We start from the raw sequence: 18,302 nt of genomic DNA on the forward strand, positions 1-18,302 counted from the left end.
GATATTTGGTCCTGGGCCTTTCTTTGTTGGAGGTTTTTGGTTAGTGATTCGATTTCTTTACAAGCTATAGGTCTGTTCAGATATTTTATTCTTCATGAGTTAGCCTTGGTATGTTGTATGTGTCTATGCATGTATCAATTTCTTCTAGCTCATCCAATTTACTGGTATATAATTGTTTATAGTAGTCTCTTATGATCTTTTTTATTTCTGTGGCATCAGTTATATCTCTTCTCATTTATGATTTTTGTTATTTAATCTTTACTTTTCTTCTTAGTCTGAGAATTTGTAAATTTTGTTCATCTTTAATTTAAAACAACTATTTGTTTTATTGATTTTTCTCTATTGCTTTTTTATTCTCCTGCTTATTTATTTCTGCTTTAATCTTTATTATTTTCTTCCTTATAATAACTTTGTATGTAATTTTTTTTTCTGTTTCTAATCACTTGAAGTATAAAGGTAAGTTGTTGACTTGAAATCTTTCTTATTAATGTAGGTATTTACTGCTGTAAACTTTCCACAGTACTGCTTTTGTTGCATACCATGTTTTTATATGTTGTATTATAATTTTCATTTATCTTAAAGCATTTCTAATTTCCCTTTTTTTTTTTTTTTTTTTCCAGATAGAGTCTCACTCTGTTGCCCAGGCTGAAGTACAGTGGCATGATCTCAGCTCACTGCAATCTCCACCTCCTGGGTTCAAGTGATTCTTCTGTCTTGGCCTCCCATGTAGTTGGGATTACAGGCACTAGCCATCATGCCCGGCTAATTTTTGTATTTTTAGTAGAGACAGGGTTTCACCATGTTTGGCAGGCTGGTCTCGAACTCCTGACCTCAAGTGATCCACCCGCTTCGGCCTCCCAAAGTGCTGGGATTACAGGTGTGAGCCATAGTGCAATCTCTAATTTCCATTGTGATTTCTTCTTTGACCTGCTTGTTGTTCAAGAGTGTGTTGTTTAATTTTCACACATTTGTAAAATTTTCAGTTTTCCTTTTGCTGTTGATTTCTAGTTTTATTTTATTGTGCCCAGAAAAAAAAAAAAAATACTTGGTATGATTTCTATCTTCTTAAATTTGCTAAGACTCGTTTTGTGGCTTAACACGTGTTCTATACTGGAGAATGTTGCATGTATGCTTGAGAGGAATGTGTTCTGCTCTTGTTGAGTGAAACATTCCCTATATGTATGCTAGGTCTAACTGGTCTATAGTGTTCAAGTCTGGCTTCCTATTAATTTTCCGTCTGGTTATTTTATTTATTATTGAAAACTGAGTATTGAAATCAACTATTATTTTTTTACTATCTATTTCTTTCAATTCGGTCAATATTTGCTTCTTTGGATACTTTGTTGTTAGCTGCAGACATATTTACAATTGTTTCATCTTCCTGGTGAATCTACAGTTTTGTCATTATATAATGTCCTTTTTATTTTTCCTGTGACAAATTTTGACTTTAAATCTATTTTGTTTGATATAAGCATGGTCACTTCTGGTCTCTTTTGGTTATCATTTGCATGAAATATATTTTCTAAACTTTTCACTTTCAGGCTATGTGTGCCCTAACATCTAAAGTGAATCTCTTGTAGAAAACATAGAGTTTGATCTCATTTTTGTACCCATTCAGTCACTGTATGTTTTTTGATTGGGCAATTTAATCTATTTACATTTAAAGTTAATAATGATGGAAAAGGACTTACTATTGCCATTTTGTTAATTGTTTTATTCTGTCTTGTATTTATTTTTATTCCTCTCTCTTCCTCTCTTGCTGCCTTCCTTTGTTCTTTTTTGGTGGCAAACTTGATTCCACTCTCAGTTTCCTTTGTATATCTTCTTTTTTTTTTCTTTTTTTTCTTTTTCTTTTTTTTTTTTTTTTTGAGGCGGAGTCTCGCTCTGTCGCCCAGGCTGGGGTGCAGTGGCCAGATCTCGGCTCACTGCAAGCTCCGCCTCCCGGGTTCCCGCCATTCTCCTGCCTCAGCCTCCCGAGTAGCTGGGACTACAGGCGCCCGCCACCTCGCCCGGCTAGTTTTTTGTATTTTTTTAGTAGAGACGGGGTTTCACTGTGTTAACCAGGATGGTCTCGATCTCCTGACCTCGTGATCCGCCCGTCTCGGCCTCCCAAAGTGCTGGGATTACAGGCTTGAGCCACTGCGCCCGGCCTTTTTTTTTTTTTTTCTTTGAGACAGAGATTCACTTCGCTCTTGTCACCCAGGCTGGAGTGCAGTGGTGCCATCTCGGGTTGCTGCAACCTCCACCTCCTGGGTTCAAGCGATTCTCCTGCCTCAGCCTCCTGAGTAGCTGAGATTACAGTCATGTGCCACCACACCCGGCTAATTTTTTGCATTTTTAGTAGAGACAAGGTTTCTCCATGTTGGTCAGGCTGGTCTCAAACTCCTGACCTCAGGTGATCTGCCCGCCTTGGCCTCCCACAGTGCTAGGATTACATATGTATTTTCTTTGTGATTTCCATGGGAATTACATAAAAGTTCTTATAGTTATAACAGTCTATTTTAAAATGATAATTTAACTTCAGTAACATACAAAAACTCTTCATCTTTACATCTCTGTCTCCTGCTATATGTTACTGCAGACACAAATTACATCTTTTTATGTTTTGTATTCATTAACATAGTTTTATAGTTATTTTATCTTTTAAATTCTATACCATCATTAAAAGTGATTTACATACCATCATTACAATACTACAAGATTTTGTATTTGTTTATAGATTTATCATGACCAGAGAGCTTTATATTTTCATATGCTTTCGTGTTGCTGTCTAGCATCCTTTCAGTTCAACTTGGAGAAATCCCTCTAGCATTTCTTACAGGGCAGATTGGAAGTGATGAACATCCTCAGCTTTTGCTTATTTGGGAAGGTTTCTATTTTGCTCTCATTTTTGAAGGGCAGTTTTGTCTGATAGAGTATTTTTACTGGCATTTTTATTCCTTTTAGTATTTTGCATATATGATGCTTCTCCTTTCTGGGCTCTTAAGTTTCTACTGATAAGTTTCTACTGATAAGCAATTCACTGATAAGCTTGTGGGAGTTCCCTTGTATGTGACAGTCAACATTCTCTTGTCATTTTCAAGGTTATTTCTTTGTTTTGACTTTTGAGTGCTTCGTTGTATGTATCTTGATGCGAGTCTTTTTGGGTTATCCTATTTGAAGTTCATCAAATTTTCTATATTTGTTTTCCTTTTTTTTTTTCCTTCACGGTAGGATATTTTTGGTCATCATTTAAAAAAAAAAATAGCTTTCTACCCATTTCCCTCTCCTCATTCTGGAATTTTCATAATGTGTGTGTGTTGGTCAGCTCTCCTAAGGGTTTGCTGACTCTTTCTTCTGCTTCATCAGTCGTACTGTTGAATTTCTGTAGTATTTTTTTCTTTAATTCAGTGAATGTATTCTTCAGAATTACCGTTTGATTCTTTTTCTATAGTTTCTCTTTGTTAATAGTCTTGTTTGGTTCAAGTGTGTGTGTGCGAGTGTGTGCGTGTGCGCGTGTGTGTTTTCTTTTTCGCTATCTTTAGTTTTCTGTCTGTGCTTTTTGTAGTGCATTGACCTTTTAAAAGAAAATTACTGGGCCATGTGCAGTGGCTCACGCTTGTAATCCTAGCACTTTGGGAGGCCTAGGCAGGTGGATTGCCTGAGGCCAGGAGTTCGAGGCCAGTCTGGCCAACATGGTGAAATCCCGTCTCTACTAAAAATACAAAAAAATTAGCTGGGCGTGGTGGCACATGCCTGTAATCCTAGCTACTCGGGAGGCTGAGGCAAGGGAATTGCTTGAACTAGGGAGGTAGAGGTTGCAGTGAGCCGAGATCATGCCACCGTACAACAGCCTGGGTGACAGAGGAAGACTCCATCTAAAAAAAAAAAAAAAAATTGAATTCTTTGTCAGATAATTCAAATTAATAAATCTTTGTTTGTTTATAGTCAGTTTTTGGATATCCAGTTTGTTCCTTTGATTGGGCCATGGTTCCCTGTTTGTTTATATGCCTTATCTTTTGGTGGGAATTTTGCATTTGGAAAAACTGCTTCTTTTCACAGTCTCTGTGGACTGGTTTTGTACAGAAGACCTTCCCCACTCCTCTCAGCTAGAGATTCTGGGGGACTCTCAGACATTTTGGGAAATGCATCTTGTCTCGATTTATATGTGTAACTTCCAAGAGTGGTTTGTAAGCTTTTTTATTTTATTTTATTTTATTTTATTTTATTTTTTTATTTCAGAAACTTGTAATCTCTTGTTCCCTCTGGCACTGCAGCAAGCTGTTGAGCTGTCTTTAGAGTTCATCAGCTTCTAGGTAACCAAAGTATACCTGTTCCATCAGAGTTTCTAGTCAGGGAAGATAGAAGGTAATTCCGTAGGCAATAAATCTCCCCCCAAAATTAAAACATTGGCTGCATATTTCACTCTTCTCCTCTTTGCTCCTGGAAGAAAAGTTATGAACTGAACATTCTCTCCTAATTGCCCTGAGCTGTATTGGCTCCTGTCTGCAATACTGAAGGTTTCCTGGTGCTTCAATATGCCACTGAACTCTCTTTTGTTCTCAGCAGCCCCAGGCACAGAAAGTATGCCAGTTCCTACTCAGCACCCTGATTCAGGTGAGGCAGAGAATCCAGTCCCTTAGGCAGTCCCTCTAAAAGCTAGAAAGGTGTACAAATGTTCAGCTCTTATCCTTCACTCCTGATGGAGAAGTTGTGTGCTTGACTTTTACTCCCCATTGCATCACACCATGCTAGTTTGGTGGAGAACTATTATGAGTGAAATAAAATTATTTTTACAGCCATTTCAATGCATCTGTTCTTAGATTTGAACATGTCTGGGGTGCTGCAACTTTTTATCTGATTTCTGGAATACTTCTAATAACTTCTTGGGCACTATATTGTTAAGTCAGTGTCTCTATGCGGCAATGAAGTCTGAGGTTTCCCATTCTGTAACTTGGTCTATCGACAACATTTTAACAAGCAAAAAAACAGTGATGTGAGAGAAGAGAGAGATGGAAGATAGCTAGAAGTTATAAGGATATGGGAGAATTGCTTTAAAATGTAGCAGATACTAGGACATATTGCTTGCTGATGAGAATAAATCAATAATTGAGTCAGAGACAGCTGATGCTCTACACTAGAGCAGTGACATGCAAACTTTCGTGTGCATTGGGAACATATGGCAAGCTTCGGAACACACAGATTGCTGAGCTTCACCCCAGAGTTTCTGATTCTAGGGTCCTGGGATAGGGCTCTAGACTGGTCAGCCTAACAGCTTCCCAGGTGATGCTGATACGGCTGGTCCAGGGACCACACTCTGAGGGCTCCTGCTCTAAAGAAAGAAGGAAACGAAGTCCTTGAGAAAAAGAAAAAAAATGGAGGCAGAGAATATGGATTTTTCTCTCTCAGTTTTGTTATCTCCTTATTACATTCGGGGACAAATCACTCAACCAACTTATGTGGTATGTTTGGCTGCATGGTTACAGAAACTGTAGATCTTGGACTAACAGAGAGAATACTCATTTCAAACATTTTCCTCCATTTTCTCTATAATTATCTCTGTTCTCAGATCTCTTTCCATGTCAGATACAGAACAAAAGGTCATATGCGTATTTTACACCAACTAAGTTTACCTTGTGCATGTGAAGATCTCCTTTCTTTGTCCAGAATTCTCGCCTCTTTTTCACAACCTTTTCAGATGCCTGTAAGGTTCTAATTTTCTCAGCAGGTAGCAATTTGGAGCAGGTGTAGTGTTTTCTCTGACAAGAGTAGTGAGACTTGAAAGGAGCTCTGGGGACATGAACCTCATCAGCTTGTCAATAAAGATTCCAGCATTGGCCACGTTTTAATATTTGCAGCAATTCACACATTGGGGAAACAAGGCCCTTGGTACACTCAGTGAAATGCTAGAAGTTTCAGAAAACATGGCAATAGCCCAGGGGTTTTGACAGAATCTAAATATTGCCTTCTTGAGTCACCATAGGATGATTACGTTAGACACAAAAAAAATAAAAAATAAAAATAAGCACAGTAAACCTGTGATGTGCAAAGAAAAATGTCAACATTTTCACACTTTAAAACTTATCTCATCAGGGAAAAGGTTTTTTTAGAAGAAAAATCAGCAACTTTTGGTTAAAAAAATAATCTGTCTCTACACAAGCTGCATCTGTTCGGGCGTCTGTCTTCTCCTGTCAGATCTGCTTGAGTTGAAGTTCCCAATGTGTGAAAGTCAGATTCAAGTTCTTTCAGGGTCTGAGAGTATGGAATGTACTAAACACCCAACTATAGTGAACTGAAGTGGAAATTGAAAGGAAATCCATTTTGAAGACTTATTTCCCCTCCTTCTCTCCCTTCCTTTGATGTGAAGAAAAAAGCTCAGCTTCCAGGGTGGTGATAATGGAATTTTTTTTCCAGTTAGATTCTTCATCATATAATCCAACTGTGTCTTAATTCTCTCTACTTTCTTAATACTCCCTAATGTGGCCCAGAGACTTGACTAACTTAATGGGCCCACAATGAGGAAGCCAGCATTGGAAAGAGAAAAAAGGAAAATATTTCACATCAAAATAAAACAAACAACACGACATGGGGTAGAGGTAAGTGGGAAGTAAAAATCACAAAGCCATTTTTTTATAGTACATCTCATTACGTCAGCTACACTCTAGAAAATTAATTTCAACTTTTTAAAAAAGAGACAGGTTATAAATAGCAATTGATTATAGTACAAAAATTAAATATAATTCTAAAATTCATACAACTATATAAATTGTAAAACAACTATACTCAAGTTATAAAATACATTATAAATTATAGCATATATATTACATTTTATATGATCACATTATGGATTAATTACATATGAACTGCAAAATATACTTAAGTATGTACAATAATATTAAATAAAATAACAAAAAACACTTAAAACCAGCCTCAGAGTGATGCATGTTAAAGCTGAAACCTAAAAAATCTTGAGTTTATTATTTGAGACTTTTTTTTTTTTTTTACCTCTTCTCTGTATCCATTAATCCTCCTGGCTTAATGAGTTAGACTTAGTATTTATGAGAAAACAAAATGTGTTTATAACTTAGAAGACCAAGTTTCAGTCTTTTCCCTAGATGTTGGTATTAACCAAAATTTCTAGGGTTAAAACTACCAGGGAAATTATATCAATTGAAAACAAACAAACAAACTTTAAAACATTTTGAAAATTATAAAGCTGTTTACAGAAGCCTAAAGAGGTGGCAGTCTTACACTCCTGGGGTCATCAGAAAGGAAAGGAAAGGGAAATCGAAGGTAACCACTAAGTGGATACTGAAGCCAAAAGAGCTGCAAGGCAGGACCCTCCATTAGAAATTATAGAAGGACCCCTAGTATGGGGTAATTCCCTCCCGGAAACCAAGCCCCAGTACTCAGAAGAAGAAATAGAATGGGGAACCTCACGAGGACATAGTTTCCTCCCCTCAGGACGGCTAGCCACTGAAGAGGGGAAAATACTTTTGCCTGTAGCTAACCAATGGAAATTACTTAAAACCCTTCACCAAATCTTTCACTTAGGGATTGACAGCACCCATCAGATGGTCAAATCATTATTTACTGGACCAGGCCTTTTCAAAACTATCAAACAGATAGTCAGGGCCTGTGAAGTGTGCCAAATAATCCCCTGCACTTCAGGCCATACATTTCAATCCCTGTACCTGAACTATGGAACAACTTCAGCACAGAAATAAACACCACTTCCATTTTAGTAGGACCTCTTGTTTCCAATCTGGAAATAATCCATACGTCAAACCTCACTTATGTAAAATTTAGCAATACTGTAGATACAACCAACTCCCAATGCATCAGGTGGGTAACTCCTCCCACACAAATAGTCTGCCTACCCTCAGGAATATTTTTTGTCTGTGGTACCTCAGTCTATTGTTGTTTGAATGGCTCTTCAGAATCTATGTGCTTCCTCTCATTCTTAGGGCACCCTATGACCAACTACACTGAACAAGATTTATACAATCATGTCCTACCTAAGTCCCACAACAAAAGAGTACCCATTCTTCCTTTTGTTATCAGAGCAGGGGTACTAGGTGGACTAGGTACTGGCATTGGCGGTATCACAACCTCTACTCAGTTCTACTACAAACTATCTCAAGAACTAAATGGTTACATGGAACAGGTCACCGACTCTATAGTCATCTTGCCCTAGCAGCAGTAGTCCTTCAAAATCAAAGAGCTTTAGACTTGCTAACCGCTAAAAGAGCGGGAACCTGTTTATTTTTAGGGGAAGAACGCTGTTATTATGTTAATCAATCTGGAATCATCACTGAGAATGTTAAAGAAATTCGAGATCGAATACAATGTAGAGCAGAAGAGTTTCAAAACACCAGACCCTGGGACCTCCTCAGCCAGTGGATGCCCTGGATTCTCCCCTTCTTAGGACCTCTAGCAGCTATAATATTGTTATTCCTCTTTGGACCCTGTATCTTTAACCTCCTTGTTAAGTTGGTCTCTTCCAGAATTGAAGCTGTAAAGCTACAAATGGTTTTTCAAATGGAGCCCCAGATGTAGTCCATGACTAAAATCTACTGTGGACCCCTGGACTGGCCTGCTAGCCCATGATCTGATGTTAATGACTTCGAAGGCACCCCTCCTGAGGAAATCTCAACTGCGCAACCACTACTACACACCAATTCAGCAGGAAGCAGTTAGATCAGTCGTCGCCAACATCCCCAATAGCACTTGGGTTTTTCTGTTGAGAGGGGGGACTGAGAGACAGGACTAGCTGGATTTCCCAGACCGACTAAGAATCCCTAAGCCTAGCTAGGAAGGTGACCGTGTCCACCTTTAAACATTGGGGCTTGCAACTTACCTCACACCCGACCAATCAGAGAGCTCACTAAAATGCTAAGTAGGCAAAAACAGGAGGTAAAGAAATAGCAAATCATCTATCGCCTGAGAGCACAGCGGGAGGGACAATGATCAGGATATAAACCCAGGCATTCAAGTCAGCAATGGCAACCCCCTTTAGGTTCCTCCCTTTTTATAGGAGCTCTCTTTTCAATCTATTAAATCTTGCAACTGTAAAAAAAAAAAAGAAAAAGAAAGAAAGAAAGAAAATTATAAAGCTGTTAAACTTAGATATTTATCATTGAGCACCTACTATGTATATAACTCTTTGCAGGGCACTGCAGTTCATAGAAATATGATACCTTCGCCTGCCCTCTGGGGAGCTTGCAATCTAGTTCACCAGAACATATCCTACTAGCTGAATCCACGGATGATTAAAGTTAGAGCTGGCCAGTGAAAGATGTGGTCCCTATCGATTGGAAAAAACTGCTTTGTGAAGAATGTAGAATTTGAAAGTATGGGAGTGTGGCTTAAATGGACCAAGAGAAATAATTAGAAATGAGTAGAAATAGCACTTCAGGTGGGAAAGAGGAAAGGCAAAAATAAATTAGGAACATGTTAAAAGTTAGAAAAATAATTTACAGCTCAGAATATATAATAGATTCTGTTAGAGATCAGAAGCCAACTCCTACTTTAGAACAAAAGGCTAAACCACCTGCCTAATAGCTCATTTGTGACAGAACTGCAGTAGGCCAACGTCTACTATCAAGTTCACGTTTCAAAAAGTCCCCTTATGGGGCGAAGCAAGATGGCCAAATAGGAACAGCTCCAGTCTCCAACTCCCAGTGCGAGCGACACAGAAGACCGGTGATTTCTGCATTTTCAACTGAGGTACTGGGTTCATCTCACTGGGGAGTGCCAGACGATCGGTGCTGGTCAGCTGCTGCAGCCCGACCAGCGAGAGCTGAAGCAGGGCGAGGCATTGCCTCACCTGGGAAGCGCAAGGGGGAAGGGAATCCCTTTTCCTAGCCAGGGGAACTGAGACACACAACACCTGGAAAATCGGGTAACTCCCACCCCAAAACTGCGCTTTAAGCAAACAGGCACACCAGGAGATCATATCCCACACCTGGCCGGGAGGGTCCCACACCCACGGAGCCTCCCTCATTGCTAGCACAGCAGTCTGTGATCTACCGGCAAGGCAGCAGCGAGGCTGGGGGAGGGGTGCCCGCCATTGCTGAGGCTTAAGTAGGTAAACAAAGCTGCTGGGAAGCTCAAACTGGGTGGAACTCACAGCAGCTCAAGGAAACCTGCCTGTCTCTGTAGACTCCACCTCTGGGGACAGGGCACAGTAAACAATAACAAACGCAGCAGAAAGCTCTGCAGACGCAAACGACTCTGTCTGACAGCTTTGAAGAGAGCAGTGGATCTTCCAACACGGAGGTTGAGATCTGAGAAGGGACAGACTCCCTGCTCAAGTGGGTCCCTGACCCCTGAGTAGCCTAACTGGGAGACATCCCCCACTAGGGGCAGTCTGACACCCCACACCTCACAGGGTGGAGTACACCCCTGAGAGGAAGCTTCCAAAGCAAGAATCAGACAGGTACACTCGCTGTTCAGAAATATTCTATCTTCTGCAGCCTCTGCTGCTGATACCCAGGCAAACAGGGTCTGGAGTGGACCTCAAGCAATCTCCAACAGACCTACAGCTGAGGGTCCTGACTGTTAGAAGGAAAACTATCAAACAGGAAGGACACCTACACCAAAACCCCATCAGTACATCACCATCATCAAAGACCAGAGGCAGATAAAACCACAAAGATGGGGAAAAAGCAGGGCAGAAAAGCTGGAAATTCAAAAAATAAGAGCGCATCTCCCCCGGCAAAGGAGCGCAGCTCATCGCCAGCAACGGATCAAAGCTGGACGGAGAATGACTTCGACGAGATGAGAGAAGAAGGCTTCAGTCCATCAAACTTCTCAGAGCTAAAGGAGGAATTACGTACCCAGCGCAAAGAAACTAAAAATCTTGAAAAAAAAGTGGAAGAATTGATGGCTAGAGTAATTAATGCAGAGAAGGTCATAAACGAGATGAAAGAGACGAAAACCACGACACGAGAAATACGTGACAAATGCACAAGCTTCAGTAACCGACTCGATCAACTGGAAGAAAGAATGTCAGCGATTGAGGATCAAATGAATGAAATGAAGTGAGAAGAGAAACCAAAAGAAAAAAGAAGAAAAAGAAATGAACAAAGCCTGCAAGAAGTATGGGATTACGTAAAAAGATCAAATCTACGTCTGATTGGGGTGCCTGAAAGTGAGGGGGAAAATGGAACCAAGTTGGAAAACACTCTTCAGGATATCATCCAGGAGAACTTCCCCAACCTAGTAGGGCAGGCCAACATTCAAATCCAGGAAATACAGAGAACGCCACAAAGATACTCCTCGAGAAGAGCAACTCTAAGACACATAATTGCCAGATTCACCAAAGTTGAAATGAAGGAAAAAATCTTAAGGGCAGCCAGAGAGAAAGGTCGGGTTATCCACAAAGGGAAGCCCATCAGACTAACAGCAGATCTCTCGGCAGAAACTCTTCAAGCCAGAAGAGAGTGGGGGCCAATATTCAACATTCTTAAAGAAAAGAATTTTAAACCCAGAATTTTATATCCAGCCAAACTAAGTTTCATAAGTGAAGGAGAAATAAAATCCTTTACAGATAAGCAAATGCTTAGAGATTTTGTCACCAGTAGGCCTGCCTTACAAGAGACCCTGAAGGAAGCACTAAACATGGAAAGGAACAACCGGTACCAGCCATTGCAAAAACCTGCCAAAATGTAAAGACCATCAAGGCTAGGAAGAAACTGCATCAACTAACGAGCAAAATAACCAGTTAATATCATCATGGCAGGATCAAGTTCACACATAACAATCTTAACCTTAAATGTAAATGGACTAAATGCTCCAATTAAAAGACACAGACTGGCAAACTGGATAAAGAGTCAAGACCCATCAGTCTGCTGTATTCAGGAGACCCATCTCACACGCAGAGACATACATAGGCTCAAAATAAAGGGATGGAGGAAGATTTACCAAGCAAATGGAGAACAAAAAAAAGCGGGGGTTGCAATACTAGTCTCTGATAAAACAGACTTTAAACCATCAAAGATCAAAAGAGACAAAGAAGGCCATTACATAATGGTAAAGGGATCAATTCAACAGGAAGAGCTAACTATCCTAAATATATATGCACCCAATACAGGAGCACCCAGATTCATAAAGCAAGTCCTTAGAGACTTACAAAGAGACTTAGACTCCCATACAATAATAATGGGAGACTTCAACACTCCACTGTCAACATTAGACAGATCAACGAGACAGAAAGTTAACAAGGATATCCAGGAATTGAACTCATCTCTGCAGCAAGCAGACCTAATAGACATCTATAGAACTCTCCACCCCAAATCAACAGAATATACATTCTTCTCAGCACCACATCGTACTTACTCCAAAATTGACCACGTAATTGGAAGTAAAGCACTCCTCAGCAAATGTACAAGAACAGAAATTATAACAAACTGTCTCTCAGACCACAGTGCAATCAAACTAGAACTCAGGACTAAGAAACTCAATCAAAACCGCTCAACTACATGGAAACTGAACAACCTGCTCCTGAATGACTACTGGGTACATAACGAAATGAAGGCAGAAATAAAGATGTTCTTTGAAACCAATGAGAACAAAGATACAACATACCAGAATCTCTGGGACACATTTAAAGCAGTGTGTAGAGGGAAATTTATAGCACTAAATGCCCACAAGAGAAAGCAGGAAAGATCTAAAATTGACACTCTAACATCGCAATTAAAAGAACTAGAGAAGCAAGAGCAAACACATTCGAAAGCTAGCAGAAGGCAAGAAATAACTAAGATCAGAGCAGAACTGAAGGAGATAGAGACACAAAAAACCCTCCAAAAAATCAATGAATCCAGGAGTTGGTTTTTTGAAAAGATCAACAAAATTGACAGACCACTAGCAAGACTAATAAAGAAGAAAAGAGAGAAGAATCAAACCGACGCAATTAAAAATGATAAAGGGGATATCACCACCGACCCCACAGAAATACAAACTACCATCAGAGAATACTATAAACACCTCTACGCAAATAAACTGGAAAATCTAGAAGAAATGGATAATTTCCTGGACACTTACACTCTTCCAAGACTAAACCAGGAAGAAGTTGAATCCCTGAATAGACCAATAGCAGGCTCTGAAATTGAGGCAATAATTATTAGCCTACCAACCAAAAAAAGTCCAGGACCAGATGGATTCACAGCTGAATTCTACCAGAGGTACAAGGAGGAGTTGGTACCATTCCTTCTGAAACTATTCCAATCAATAGAAAAAGAGGGAATCCTCCCTAACTCATTTTATGAGGCCAACATCATCCTGATACCAAAGCCTGGCAGAGACACAACAAAAAAAGAGAATTTTAGACCAATATCCCTGATGAACATTGATGCAAAAATCCTCAATAAAATACTGGCAAACCAGATTCAGCAACACATCAAAAAGCTTATCCACCATGATCAAGTGGGCTTCATCCCTGGGATGCAAGGCTGGTTCAACATTCGCAAATCAATAAACATAATCCAGCATATAAACAGAACCAAAGACAAGAACCACATCATTATCTCAATAGATGCAGAACAGGCTTTTGACAAAATTCAACAGCCCTTCATGCTAAAAACGCTCAATAAATTCGGTATTGATGGAACGTACCTCAAAATCATAAGAGCTATTTATGACAAACCCACAGCCAATATCATACTCAATGGGCAAAAACTGGAAAAATTCCCTTTGAAAACTGGCACAAGACAGGGATGCCCTCTCTCACCACTCCTATTCAACATAGTGTTGGAAGTTCTGGCTAGGGCAATCAGGCAAGAGAAAGAAATCAAGGGGATTCAGTTAGGAAAAGAAGAAGTCAAATTGTCCCTGTTTGCAGATGACATGATTGTATATTTAGAAAACCCCATTGTCTCAGCCCAAAATCTCCTTAAACTGATAAGCAACTTCAGCAAAGTCTCAGGATACAAAATTAATGTGCAAAAATCACAAGCATTCTTATACACCAGTAACAGACAAACAGAGAGCCAAATCAGGAATGAACTTCCATTCACAATTGCTTCAAAGAGAATAAAATACCTAGGAATCCAACTTACAAGGGATGTAAAGGACCTCTACAAGGAGAACTACAAACCACTGCTCAGTGAAATAAAAGAGGACACAAACAAATGGAAGAACATACCATGCTCATGGATAGGAAGAATCAATATCGTGAAAATGGCCATACTGCCCAAGGTAATTTAGAGATTCAATGCCATCCCCATCAAGCTACCAATGAGCTTCTTCACAGAATTGGAAAAAACTGCTTTAAAGTTCATATGGAACCAAAAAAGAGCCCACATCTCCAAGACAATCCTAAGTCAAAAGAACAAAGCTGGAGGCATCACGCTACCTGACTTCAAACTATACTACAAGGCTACAGTAACCAAAACAGCATGGTACTGGTACCAAAACAGAGATATAGACCAATGGAACAGAACAGAGTCCTCAGAAATAATACCACACATCTACAGCCATCTGATCTTTGACAAACCTGAGAGAAACAAGAAATGGGGAAAGGATTCCCTATTTAATAAATGGTGCTGGGAAAATTGGCTAGCCATAAGTAGAAAGCTGAAACTGGATCCTTTCCTTACTCCTTATATGAAAATTAATTCAAGATGGATTAGAGACTTAAATGTTAGACCTAATACCATAAAAATCCTAGAGGAAAACCTAGGTAGTACCATTCAGGACATAGGCATGGGCAAAGACTTCATGTCTAAAACACCAAAAGCAACGGCAGCAAAAGCCAAAATTGACAAATGGGATCTCATTAAACTAAAGAGCTTCTGCACAGCAAAAGAAACTACCATCAGAGTGAACAGGCAACCTACAGAATGGGAGAAAATTTTTGCAATCTACTCATCTGACAAAGGGCTAATATCCAGAACCTACAAAGAACTCAAACTAATTTACAAGAAAAAAACAAACAACCCCATCAAAAAGTGGGCAAAGGATATGAACAGACATTTCTCAAAAGAAGACATTCATACAGCCAACAGACACATGAAAAAATGCTCATCATCACTGGCCATCAGAGAAATGCAAATCAAAACCACAATGAGATACCATCTCACACCAGTTAGAATGGCAATCATTAAAAAGTCAGGAAACAACAGGTGCTGGAGAGGATGTGGAGAAATAGGAACACTTTTACACTGTTGGTGTGATTGTAAACTAGTTCAACCATTATGGAAAACAGTATGGCGATTCCTCAAGGATCTAGAACTAGATGTACCATATGACCCAGCCATCCCATTACTGGGTATATACCCAAAGGATTATAAATTATGCTGCTATAAAGACACATGCACACGTATGTTTATTGCAGCACTATTCACAATAGCAAAGACTTGGAATCAACCCAAATGTCCATCAGTGACAGATTGGATTAAGAAAATGTGGCACATATACACCATGGAATACTATGCAGCCATAAAAAAGGATGAGTTTGTGTCCTTTGTAGGGACATGGATGCAGCTGGAAACCATCATTCTTAGCAAACTATCACAAGAACAGAAAACCAAACACCGCATGTTCTCACTCATAGGTGGGAACTGAACAATGAGATCACTTGGACTCGGGAAGGGGAACATCACACACCGGGGCCTATCATGGGGAGGGGGGAGGGGGGAGGGATTGCATTGGGAGTTATACCTGATGTAAATGACGAGTTGATGGGTGCAACACACCAACATGGCACAAGTATACATATGTAACAAACCTGCACGTTATGCACATGTACCCTACAACTTAAAGTATAATAATAATAAATAAATAAATAAAAAGTCTCCTTATTTTTAAACTCTCAGTTCTGCTTGTAATTGCATTTTAGACTAATTTACAACAGGAATGGGAAAAACATTTAGTCTCAGAATTTCATTGTGCCTGATTGGCAACAGCAAATGGCTACTTAGATCACTTGTTAGGAAGGATTCTGAGGCAGTGTCTGGGCTTAGGCCAAATACATTATTCAACGTATTTCTGAATCCACTCTCTCTTCATTGTTATTCACCAAATTAGAAACTCACCTAGAAGACTAGAAGACTAATAGACTTAAAATATTTCTGTGCCTCTCCAAAATATCACATAATTCTGAGTATAAGGCCTGAAGATACCCGTTTGTATTCTAATTGAACACAAGGTATGCTAATAGATGTGCTGTGATGCTTACACTTGATCTGGACGTCCTCACTCCATAGAGAGCCAGGTTCATCTGACTTTCTCATTCACTACGTCGAAGAATAACACTAGAAATATATGCTTAGTAAATTCCTTAGGATTCCACAGAACAAAATGGAGCTTATCCTCATCGCTTCAGTAGGGAGGGGAATACAAGGAGATGAAATTTATTATCAGCTCAAAAGCAGCAGATACCAAATAAGGCTGAAAATCAGTCATTGTGTCTAAGATAAGAGTAATTGTAAAAGAAATACAGTTTACAACTGTGGCATCATGTAAACACTGTGCCTTATCTTGGTTTAAATTAACATTTACTTTATTGCCAGAAAGCGAGAAGCAGTATGATTGGGAAACAGGTGCTAGGGAGATAACCACTTCCTGTTTGTTATTTTTTTTCTCTAAATTCTGAGGGAAAAAAGAGATCGATATTGCTAATGCATATTAAACATCACTTGATAGTTTCCAAGCCATAATTATATCTGTGACTTCATTTGATCCTCTGAAAAGGATAGTTATTAATGCCCATATTCTTATATTATAAATAAGAAAAATGAGGTTGAGGCAGATAAAATTCTCTATTCACAGTCATGCAGCTAGGAATAGGTGGGAGGACTTCTTGAGGCTCTGACCTGTTTATTCATGTTCATTTTCTGCTTATCCATTAAAGTGTGGGTAGCATGGACTCTGGAGCCTGATCTCAAATCTCCCTGCTGACACCCAGACCTGTGGTCTATGGCAAGTGATGCAATCATCCTGTGTTATGATATTCTCATCTGTAAAACGAAGATGATAACAGTGCTGACCACATAAAAATGTGAGGATTCCGTTGGTCAGTGGCCTGGCATACAGTAAGTGAAACAACTGAGGTTGTTTTTGTTTTTGTTGTTGGGTTTTTTTTAGTATTTAGTTCCCTTGTGTTTTGCTTTTCTGCAGATAATTTTTCCTTTACCTAAAAAAATTTCTGATGATCAAAGTAATAATATATACTATGGAAAATTGACAAGATGTGGAAAACTCAGAAAAATAAACATTTAAAAATACCCTTAAGACTATAACATACACATAGATTCAAATGTATGTGTATATGTAAATGTAAAGTGAGCACATTTGGATGGGCTGTAGACTAGTAATCAGTTGTGAAATGAAAAAAAATTTTCTTTCTTTTTTTTTTTTGAGACAGAGTCTTGCTCTGTCACCCAACCGCTGCCTCCCAGATTTAAGCAATTCTCTGCCTCAGCCTCCCAAGTAACTGGGATTACAGGTGTGTGCCACCATGCCTGGCTAATTTTTATATTTTTAGTAGAGACAGGGCTTCACCAACTTGGCCAGGCTGGTCTTGAACTCCTAACCTTGTGATCCACCCACCTCCACCTCCCAAAGTGCCGGGATTACAGGCGTGAGCCACTGCTCCAGCTGAGAAGAAATATTTTCTAACAGAATATATGAGGTATGAACTTAGAGGGTGAGGTTGGAAATGCCACATCTGAGTTGACTCCTCCACAATTCCCTTTTTCTAAATTATCAGCCAGGAGAATTGCCATATTTTATGCATCTGAGGCTACTTTCTAATGGTAATCCAGTAATACTCCTTTACAGTGTACAGCTAACTTAAAATTTAAGCTGATAATTAAGGAAGGCAGAATGTTTTTTTTCCTTTATCTCCAGAGATTTCAAGGATGATTCTGAAGATTTCAAGGATTCCTCTGATCTTATTAACTTGTTGTTTTGTTTTTTTTTTCCTTTATCTCCAGAGATTTCAAGGATAATTCTGAAGATTTCAAGGATTCCTCTGATCTTATTAACTTGTTGTTTTTTTTTTTTTTCCTTTATCTCCAGAGATTTCAAGGATAATTCTGAAGATTTCAAGAATTCCTCTGATCTTATTAACTTGGTCATCGTATCTGATGCATACACTCAACTAGACTGAACCTGGAATTTAATTCACTCATCGTTAAAGAAGTAAAATCTGTTGAATTATGGAGCACTTGTGTCAAAAGTCTTGCCTGTTACTTTTTTAATGAGTTTATGTGTGTTTTGCAGGCCAGTGCTTTATATGATAAAACAGCTATTATTTCTGGTTATCATATATCACGGAAACTAAGACAACATTGTTTGTAAGATTCACCACTATTTTA

Source organism: Chlorocebus sabaeus, chromosome 2, assembly GCF_047675955.1.
Source record: "Chlorocebus sabaeus isolate Y175 chromosome 2, mChlSab1.0.hap1, whole genome shotgun sequence".
Lineage (NCBI taxonomy): Eukaryota > Metazoa > Chordata > Mammalia > Primates > Cercopithecidae > Chlorocebus > Chlorocebus sabaeus.